This window comes from Passer domesticus, chromosome 4 (assembly GCF_036417665.1).
Source record: "Passer domesticus isolate bPasDom1 chromosome 4, bPasDom1.hap1, whole genome shotgun sequence".
NCBI classification, from domain to species: Eukaryota; Metazoa; Chordata; class Aves; order Passeriformes; family Passeridae; genus Passer; species Passer domesticus.
The window spans coordinates 59,922,032-59,933,003 of NC_087477.1; the positions used below are offsets into that span (position 1 = coordinate 59,922,032).

At 40.1% G+C, this 10,972-nt stretch overlaps 1 non-coding gene across 1 annotated transcript; it reads right to left on the bottom strand.

Moving 5' to 3' along the window:
- Window positions 1-7,312: 7,312 nt before the first annotated feature.
- LOC135300174 (U5 spliceosomal RNA) lies at window positions 7,313-7,428 on the bottom strand. Its single transcript, XR_010362063.1, has one exon. It is a non-coding gene; the product is annotated as a U5 spliceosomal RNA (small nuclear RNA).
- Between the last annotated feature and the right edge of the window lie 3,544 nt (window positions 7,429-10,972).

Sequence of the window (10,972 nt, forward strand, 5' to 3'; positions counted from 1 at the left end):
AAGGGTGTCCACAAAGGCTAACTTTAGTACTGGAGATTTTAACCTCTAGGCCTGTCATCAGCTGATAGAGACAGCTCCTTTGGGAGAAGATTTGTATGCCTTAAAATGGGCTTTTATTCTAGAATTGCTCTTCAGAAAAGTTTGCCTCTCCCCCTCAAATGAGGAGGGACACAGAAGAGGTAGCACCTCTCGAGCTCATCTATGCTTTGTGAATTTTCCTCTGTGCCATACTGCAAGTGTACAAACTCGTTCTGCAGGAAAAAGAACCATCAATTATTAAAAACAAGAGAAAACAACCCCACCAGTAACATTGAAATAAATCTTTTAATGGTTCTTCTTCCATAAATGCTCTGTGAATTTTAATGATACAGGAAGTTTGAAGAGCTGTCTCGCTGTTTCTAAGCTTAGCTGAGACAAGTGCATGATTGGAAACAGCATGAAAAGTCCCTAAAGGATTGATTTTCAAGTGAAAGACTAATTAATTTATTTGCAAAAGAAACTCAACTCTTCCTAAAACTTTGGATAAAACAATATCATTCTTTATATATAAGGGTGTTTGAATTCTTCTTTACGTACACACCCATCTAGAAATAAGAAAAAAATCTTAATTTAGTGTTTTGAGATCCAACCACAGAAGTCTTGAATGTGTTAGAACATCTTTGGGGAGAGAGCTGAAAGCATCAAACTGACATTTTTTATCTGCAAGCAATTTTCCACATGCAGCTCAGCAGAGAAACTGGAGATATGCTTGAGACAAGCAGCAAGTCAAAGGTTGGCAAAAAATAGACCAAACAGGAGCTAATCCTGCTACAAGGCAGGTGGCAAAAGGCAGAGGTGCAGCTCTACAGTTCATGGCATAGGAATACAATTACATGGCCTTAGGGAGGAAACCACTGGAGAGGCTTTGAAGAAACTGGCATGGCCAAATTACAATTCCACCTAGTTTGCAACATGCAAGCACAGGTTTTTACCAGTATAGGGAAAAAGCAATTTGGACAATTAAATTCAGCAGATATATTGAGGTAACTGTAGTGTGCTGGCTTACAGTTTCAGCATGGGGAGGAGAATCTTTGTGTGAAGATCCTCAGGTTGTTGGTGAATACATTGTGCACTATGACAAAGCTGCTTCTCAGGGCTCACTAACTCCTTGCTGTACTACTGGTGAACATCTTCTACGGCAAAGGTCTTCATTTGAGATGGTGTGACAGGGACCTTACCCAAGAACTGCTGCTTTTCCAAGTAGTTAGGAGGAGGAATGTCTCACTGACTGAATTACAGGAATAATTGAATATTTTAGGAAGAGGATTGTTGTTCTGATTCTATATGCATCTCAAGTCCATGACTCCATAAACTGTGAACAATTCAACCTGTATGAGGGCCTGTAAAGCCCCCAGAGTATGAGCAGGAGGACTTGTATGGATGAAGCTCTCTGTTAACTCCCTTTTCACCCTCTGTTGCTGCAGATTTTGAATTGACTGAACCAGATCTGCAGGCTCTAACCTTTTCCAGCAATAGCATCACAAAGGAGTGATAGCAAGCTGAGCTATGGATACCAAGCCAAGGACTCACCATATGGTGTTTTTGTTACACACAAGGGGAAAGATTGCTTTAAAGACCAAGGGCCGAATTCATCCCTGGCATAAGTTTACTAAATTCAGTGGTGTTAGATCAAGCATAAAGTCAACAGCACACTAATTCTATGTGATGGGGAACAGAAGTCAAGGTTGTTTTTTTAATAGCCCAAGGATGTCTATAAGGTAAACTCAGTTGAGCCAAGGGTTTTTTTATGTCTAGCTGACATCTGTTCTCAGAAAGCCTGCAGCACACTGGAATGGTTTCTCAATGTTTTTCCTCTCTATAAACACTGTGAACTTCTGTGACACCCAGAGATGGTGAAAAGGCATGTTTAATACAAAAATGGGCACCACAAATTACCTAGGATATATTCTACCCTGCTTTAGTGATCTGTATTCAAGAAAGAAGTACAAGAAAACTTTCCAACAGGCAGTTGTTAATAGTTGTTGAAATGCATTGACACATGACAGCAGATGAATTTTAGCCATTGTTATCACCATGCGCATTAAAGAAATTAGACTGGAGACAATACACTGTGAGCTAACCAAACTACTGACAGTCTAAGCCCCTATTTTACATTTTTCAGAGCATTTGATGTGCAGATCAATTAAAGGGCTTATTTCAAGTCGTCTTCAACCAGCACAGCAGCTCTGACATGCAGAAGCCCCATAATGCAGACATTCAGTAAAGTGCACGTTGCTACACTTTTATCTTTACAGCATGTTATCTCATTTTTACAGGGAGACGTTACCAGAATGAATTGGTTGAAATGCAAAAAGTAATTGAGGTACCTGGCTTTTCAACTTCATGAGCTATTAAATAGATGGGGAAAAAATTGGTTGTTAACAGAAGTCAGGTTGTCTAACCTGTCTGCTGCTGTGGGTTAACTTTGCAATACCTGAGAGAGATTTTAGAGGATATTTTTGAAGCCTGGGATAATGGCTGGTGAAGTTGGACTCAAGGTAATGTAAATCAGCACTTATTTAACAGAAGACAGTTAACAACTATAAATCCAAAATAAATATATCTGGAATCAGGCCAAATATATATTTTCATATAGCAGAAGATATTACATAGGTATTTTAGAACTGAATTTAAGCAGGAAAGTGAGAAGAAAAATAATGTGGCTAAACTTCCTACAATATCAATAAGACCCATCTGCAGAATCAATTTTTAATTGACAAAGCAAAGACAGCTGCAATACACGTTTCAAGAAGTATGGGTTGTCTCATGACTCATGACTCTGGCTGTTGTGAAGTGGCAGAGTGAGTACACAAACCTGAGAGATGAGTTTACAAAATGATCACTCTCATAGGCTCCTGTGGGAGACCAAAACTGATCCTGGTGGATATAAATTATTCATGCCTTACCTATATTATTGATTCTGGCCGTAAACTCAGTGTAACCAGAAAAGATAGCACTGACTGAAAAGAGAAAGGGGATACCCTTAAGATGAAGTCTGGTAGAGCAGGATATGCTGCTACTATAAGGAGTGAGGCCAAAGGATGCCAGCAGGAAGACAGTTCATAAAAAACCCTGACATTTTCCTGGGAAAATGAGAAATTCAAAAGCATTTTTGCTGTTAGTGCTTACTTTGCAGCTACCAGGGATATTTTATATTCAACTTCTGGCTGACGACCCATGGCAAGAAGCAATAGTAGAGCTGCCTTTCTCTGAACCTAGCAGTATCCTAACACCCTCTTTCTTGCCAAGTTAAATATGAGTATTGATAGTCCAGCTATAGGTTGCTTGATCCTCTGGAGTTCCATTGCTCCCATCTGCCACTGTAGAAGTCCCCCACACCATCCCTTCCCATTTTCCTGGAGCTGCTTTTTTCCTCACAAGCTCCCCTCCAGAAGGTGGTTGTGACTCCCAGTTACTGGACCTGCTTGACTGGCTTTCACAAACCACCTTTCTCAGCTCCACCATTCACTCAAAGATGACAGGAAGAACCCCCTATATGCTAGATTTCTTAAGTGTTTAGCAGATACTTTTACCCACCAGGAAATACCTGTGAGGTGCAGGACCCAGGCAGACCATGCCATATTGCCAGTTGAGACTGAGAAGAAGCTGCTGCAGCAGACTTGTACTGACAGCATTGGTATCTGTTTGAAGGCTTTTTCCCCAGGCAGAATCTATGGCAGTAAGTCCATATTTTGTCTCAATCTCAAATGATTTTTATCAGACTCAGGCACTTGGCCCAAGTGCTCTTTGGCCAGATACCCTAACAAGTATGTCAGCACCCAGACACTCTTCCAGTCTTCCATTCAGTTTGCAGACTGTATGTTCACAGTTGAAATATTATTATTGAGAGGTAATTAATACATTTAGGTACCTAGGTACATTTAGGTACCTAAACCCACTATAAATAAAGATATTTAGATAGATAGACACTCAAGGACTTAGATAACTCTCCTCTCCTGTTTGAGCTCATGAAAACTGTGCTTCTCTTGAACCTGCAACATATGAGATTGCAAGAAGCAAGGTCAGACGGATGTATCAGAGGCAGTTTTCTTTTGCAGAGTCTATCCCTGTTCCTTTCTGTATATTTTTCTTCCAGATATATTATTTTCCTCTAGGAAATATATATTTGTTTTCTGCCTAGTTTTACTTTTAAATATTTTCCAGTCTCTGCATGTTTCTCTTATGCCCTTTTGCTCTTTTTCCTCCCATTAGTATGTTTTCTATGTACTCTCTATATCTTAGAGGTGTTAGAGTTGCTGATAAATCATTGCAGGTAAAGAATGCGAGAGTATCTAAACAAGACAGCTGAGAGCATGAGGAAAGAGGAAACCAAGCAAAGGGTTTGGGATGGTCAATCAAATAAAAAAGTGTATTCTGCCTCCTCGATAGCATCCTCTGAGACGTAAAAAATAATAGAAAACTGTAGAAAAATTCCATGCAGACTCACAGACACAACACCGTTACATATCAAAGGAAATATTTTCATAGCCCACAAGTGGAAGGAGTTGCACAATGCACAGTACTAAAGACTATGACTAGGGATCCACTCCATCTCCCTTGAGAACGCATCACTAGTAATTTGGGAACACTTTTTCTTTCTAGCCGCCAGTGACTTGTTTTAATGACTAAGTATGCACTGAAATAAATAAACAGAATTGCTCCTAGGCAACTTTCATAAATCCTCAAGGCTGAGATATGGCTAACTAATCCCCATAAAATAAATCTGGACATTTCCTAGGTCAAGCAAGGGCTGCATCTGTATCTCATCTGCATTTCTCACAGTATCTCAAAATTCTGCTCATGGAAGTTTCTTTCCAGGAAAACTTTTTCATGGCAGAAATCCAGTGACAGTTGTTATTAAAGAAACAAAAGTGCAAGGTGTTTTGAAGCCATTTCTTGTTACATGTGAAGAACAATTAATATATTTTAATTTGTGAAATCCCCATGAATCCTACTCCAACTAATCTTTGATTTGATTCAGGACTGCAGAGGCTGAACAGCCCATGCAGATTTCATATCTTTGGTAATACTACAGAATAACTTTCATGCAATTACAGATCACAGAATCACTAGGCTGGAAGAGATCATTGAGTCCAACCCATGCGCCTCAACTAAACCATGGCACCAAGTGCCACATCCAGTCTTTGTTTAAACACATTCAGGGATGGTGACTCCACCACTTCCCCAGGCAGACCATTCCAGTACTTTACCACTCTTTCTGTAAAATCTTTTTCCTAATAATCAACCTATATTTCCTTTAGCACAGCTTAAGACTGTGTCCTCTGGTTCTGTCAGTTGTTGCCTGGAGAAAGAGACCAACCCCCAGCTGACTACAACTACCCTTCAGGGAGTTGTAGAGTGATAAGGTCACCTCTGAGTCTCTTTTTCTCCAGGCTAAACAACCCCAGTTCCCTCAGTTTTTCCTCATAGGATTCCAAGCCCCTGTCCAACCTTGTTGCTCTCCTCTGGATGTGCTCAAATATCCCAACATCCTTCCTAAAGTGAAGGCCCGGAACTGGACACAGCTCTCAAGGTGTGGCCTCACCAGTGCCCAGTACAGGGGAAGGATGACCTCCCTGCTCCTCCTGGTCACACTGTTCCTGATACAGGCCAGGATGCCCTTGGCCTTCTTGGCCACCAGGGCTGACTGCTGGCTCATGTTCAGCTGCTGTCACCAGTACCCCCAGGTCCCTTTCCACCTGAGCACTGTCCAACCACACCATCCCCAGCCTATAAGGCTGCAGGGGGTTATTGTGGCCAAAATGCAGGACTTGGCATTTGGACATATTAAATGTCATCTTATTTTACTCTGCACATCCATCCAACTGTTCCAGGTCTCTCTGCAGAGCCCTCCTGCCTTCCAGCAGATCAACACACGATCCCAGCTTAGTGTCATCTTCAAAGTTACAATGAAAGACTCAACACCCTCACCCATGTCATCAATAAAAATATTGAACACAACTGGCCCCAGCACAGTTCTGTCCTGAGGGACACCACTGGTGACTGGCCCCCAGCTGGATGCAGCACTGTTCACCACCACTCTCTGGGTCCTGCTATTCTTTTCACTGTTTTTCTCTGCCATCAAAGGAACTGAGAGAACACCAGCTGTACTCCTGCCCTATCAACCACTTGGCCCAGTGCCCTAAAGTCCCTTTTAATTGACCTGACACTCCTCTTTTCAGTCTTACCACTGCCAGCCTGGAGTATCAGCAGGGAGTCAGCCCAGGGACTCTCTCAGTCATATCCTGTACCCTGGCCCCAGGGAGGCAGCAGATGTCCCTGTGGACATATGGGGCCCTCTGTTCCTCTCAGAAGGGAGTCACCCACTGTGACTACCCTTCCTTTTTTTTTAATGTTAGAGGTGATGATCCATCTGACAGATGAAGAGTAATTGGGAGGCTCTCCGGGCGGATCATTTTCTCCTACTTCATCTGGCTGACCCTCTAGGTCCAGGGGCTCATACCTATTCTGAAGTGGCACCTGGGTAGATGATGCAGGTCAGGAAGAACTTTTATTACCTCCCCGAGGAGGAACCCATTTCCCCTCCCCTTCATCCACCAGGTGTTCTCCTACTGCCTGACAGTGGGAGGTGTGGGAGTCCTCTGATTCCTGGTGGGCCTCCCTCAAGGATGGCAGGGCAGAACTCCACCAATCTCCCTTTCACTTTCCCTAATATTCCTTAGTCTTTCAACTTCCTCCCTATGCTTGGCCACCAGCGAAAGGTGATCATTCACCTGTTCACACTACAGGCAGTCTTCTTCTGCAATGACCCCTGGTACCACTGATAAATTCAACCACTCCACACAGGAATGGGTCTGGACAGATGCATCCTTCTTGGAGGGTTCTATTTGGCTACATACACTTACACTAATTGCAATTTTTGACCCTGTAAAAACCATTACTAACAGAAAAAAACCCAAACCAACCAACCAACCAACCAACCAACCAACCAACCAACCAACCAACAAACCAACCAAGAGAAACACAACAAACAAGCTAAAAACCCCACTAGTAAGAGGAAACCTGCAACCCTGCCTGTTTGCCCTGCCTGTGCAAACTGCTGCGCAAACTGCAGTGCCACGCCCTCAGAGCTGTGCCACACCCTCAGAGATGTGCCATGCCCTCAGAGCTGTGCCACACCCTCAGAGATGTGCCATGCCCTCAGAGACATGCCGCGCCCCTGTCTGGCTTCCCCTGATTCACTCCTGTTCTCCCTGCTCTGGGTCCCCATGCTCCCTGGAGGCCTTTTTTAATCACCCCACAGCTCGCCAGACACCTGTGTGGCTAATGAGAAAAAAAAAAATTCTTGACACTTGTGCCAGTTCGTCTCCATGGAAATCTTTAGTAAAAGGCAAAAGATTTATACAATCAGAAGAGAAACCAGAGTATTAATTAAGTATTTCCTGTTGAAGTCGGAACATGAGGACTATGAGTTTACAATAGCATTATATTTTTAATACAGCATCTGTACCTAGAAAAATGTAGAAATAGATTAAGAAATTGAAAAAAGAGTTGTCATCACCCTACACATGAAGCGTAGCAATCACGTTTTCACATGCCTCTTTCTTTCATCATGAATCCTCTGGCCCAGATTCAGCCATTTGGGGAATCTGGAAGATGTGAAATTTGAAGAAAAACATTCCCTTCAGTCTGAAGAGAGGTTATCAGTTAGGGTGGAAAATGTGTATACCTCTATGCTCTCTAGCAATGGGTAGCTGCCATATCTGCTTCTTCTACTTTTAGAGACAGCAATATATGGTCATGGTTTAAGCACCTATTTCTTGCAAATTTCTTTTATAATTCTGGAGTTTAAGAGCAACCTAGTATTAAGATGCAATCTACTGTGCATGTGTTAGCCCATATGAAAGGATTGTTTATGTACCTAGAGATTTCTGTGTGTTTTAATATGTGATTTGCCAGTTTTATTGTTTATCATGTCTGCTTCTGATTCCCATCTCAGTGTATGCCACTCTAAAGAATTATGCTTTTTTTATAAACATTTTTTTTACTAAGCCCATTTTAATTCACCGAGGAAATTGTATTGAATAACAACTGAATAAATGTCATTTTGATTTGTCCTTATCAGTGAGAGAGGTTAAGACATTGACATCTTATCAGTCCATGATTAAGCTGTGAGCATTCTGTTTAATTCAGCTTGTTTCAATTTACTGACAAACCCCTTGTAGACAAACACCACGTTCTTGATTATTTAAACAAAATACATTTATTGTAAGGCCATTATTTGGCATCCAGTTGTGCTGGTTTTGGCTGAGGTAGAGTTAATTTTCTTCACAGTGGCTAGTATACTCTGCCTACTGCCAATTTAAGATAGAAGTGTCTGTGTCCATTTACACTTCCTAGATGTACAAACTATTGAATGGTGCTATTGTGACCAAGTGTCTTGAAAATGAATGAAAAAAGGCCATGGAGTCAGATATCTTCATAGTTACTGAGAAACTGAATTTTTTTCATAGGTTTACGTCTACTGATAGTCATTGGTACTGAGCATTTAATCATGACCTAAATCTTTTTAGCTTCTTAGCTCTGACTAGAGAATGAATTTACATTACCAAGAGAGAAAAAAAGAAAAAAGAAAAAAAAAAAAAGAGAAATTAAGCAGGAAATTATAAAAAGTGCAGTGGAATTAATGAACTATGCTCAGGTGCAAATTAGTGCAATATATGTACCTTCAACAAAATCTGTTTTGTCCTTTACATAATTGCTTTTGCTTCTGTACTCTATATAATAAACTAGGTGCTAGGTGATGAAAAATAAGTGGCACACATTTACACATGCTATTTCTGTTCTCTGGTTATTGTTTAAAAAGTGGCAAATGTTCTGCTTCAAGAGATTATGCCAGTTAAAATGGCATTTCTTTAAATGGAAATCTGATAGAAAAAGCAAGATAAATATATTTCTGGAAGAAGGAAAGAAATCTTTTCTTCGGTCTGTGTTTAGTTTGTTTTAAATATAGCTGTGGCTGCTCAGACTTTTGTTCTATATGAGGGGTGATTTTTGGAAAATAATTATGGCTTTTTTGCTTTTTATATTCCTTCTTTTGTCTTCAGTCTTTGTATTGGAAAACATGCATATGATCAAATGTGCATGGAAGTGTTACCTAGATGAGTTCACATTATAAAAATAACCCAATCCAACATTTATTACACTATTATCAAACACAGCCATGCTTAGATTCAGGCAAATTGTGCATCATTCAACATCATAGTCTACCTTAGACTGCAGATTTTGTTTCTGTTAATTCGTAGTTGAACAATTTTTGTTGTTATTTCAATACCAGTTATGAAAGCTGCCTCCATTAACACCATTTTTCAGTGTTCTCTGCATTTTCATTTTCTGTTTTCTTTCTACAGTTAACAGTTTATATGTCTTCATAACCCTACAGTGTTTACTGCAAATTATGTCTCTTCTCTCATATTCTTATAAGATACAAATTGCCTGAAATTTTTTCTTCCTGAAAGACTGCAGTGTATCAAAGAACATCTGTATATTGGGAAAAGACATCTCCCTAATATATTTGTTAGCAAAAACACCGTTTCTATCTATATACAATAAAGTTTGTATGACTGAAAAGATGCCTTAAAAATATTATTTGAAGTACTTTAATAATCACAATTGTGTTGTCTTCATTGAAAATAGTACTTGAGTTCCTATGTCCCATTAGACTGATGAAATAAAAATTGGAAGACAAAGGAAATACTGTTGTAGCTACTTATCTCTCAGAGAAAATAGTTTAGAATGGTAAGCACTGGAAGAGACCATAAATACTATCTTGTTCTATTTCAGGTTACCCAGAGCCCAATCCAACCTGGCCTTGAATGCCTCCAGAAAAGACTCAATGAAACTGTAAAGCTTCTGTTTCTCCTGAGCCTCCCTTAGACCCAGAGAGAAAACAAACATTTTTGAAATGAGAGCCAGCAAATCAGCATTTTCTCTATGGCCTCTAGAGTTTATAGAATATCTACTTTTAGATACCTGGCCAATGAGAGTTAAGGTGGTATAGAACCCTGGGCACTTTGGGAGAAATATCTAGAAATGAAAATTGACATTTCAAAGGTGAGGTACACAGCAAGAGTGTTAAGGAACACCAAAGATAGGATCAGCTGTGTAGACAGACGTAACAGTCTCAGTGGTATATTTTGGATAAACACTTCCAATTGTGTCAGGTTTATCACTAGCTAATATGCTATTAAAACACTGCGTGGAGAAACTACTGATTCCAGCAAGTCATCTAAATTGTACTCAGACAAGATGGTTTTCCTGGTCCTTGCAAAAGTCTTGTTTTACTTATACGATTTAATGTGTTTTTTTCACAGATTTGGAACCACATACCAAATTACATAATAATCTATTGAGCAACTTTTTGTGTGATATTGTGTGCAAGGCTAAAACTCCTAAGATACTTGCCAGGCTACTATGCAGAGATTCTGTCCATCAGCAACAAAAATGAGTGAACAGTTTGAGAAAGAAGACAAAAGCTGGCTGAAACAAAAACCAAATATATCAGCAAGACACAGAATTTCTAGTAGTCAAAACTACTTTTTAGGTATAGGAAACTACAACAGTCCTACAGATCTGAGTACACAGAGTTGGTCTGGAACTGGTATCTTACTTTCACATTTACTGCCAAGTATATATTATCTTATATTTCCAGAACAGATTGGTTTGTGCTGCAGATCAATCCTGCTATTCACTGAAAATAAATGTAGACATGTACAGAATAATTTATTCTTCAGCACATAATATTCTCACAGTACTTCAGCTGCCCTAGCAAGTTGCTGAACCAACAGTGATGACAGGACCATAAAGTTTGTCATATATAAATTTCCATGGCACTGCTCAAAAAAACCTCTTGCCAGAAGCAGTTTGCTTGACAATCCTGGCATTATAAGATGCCAAGAAAGTCAGCTAACAA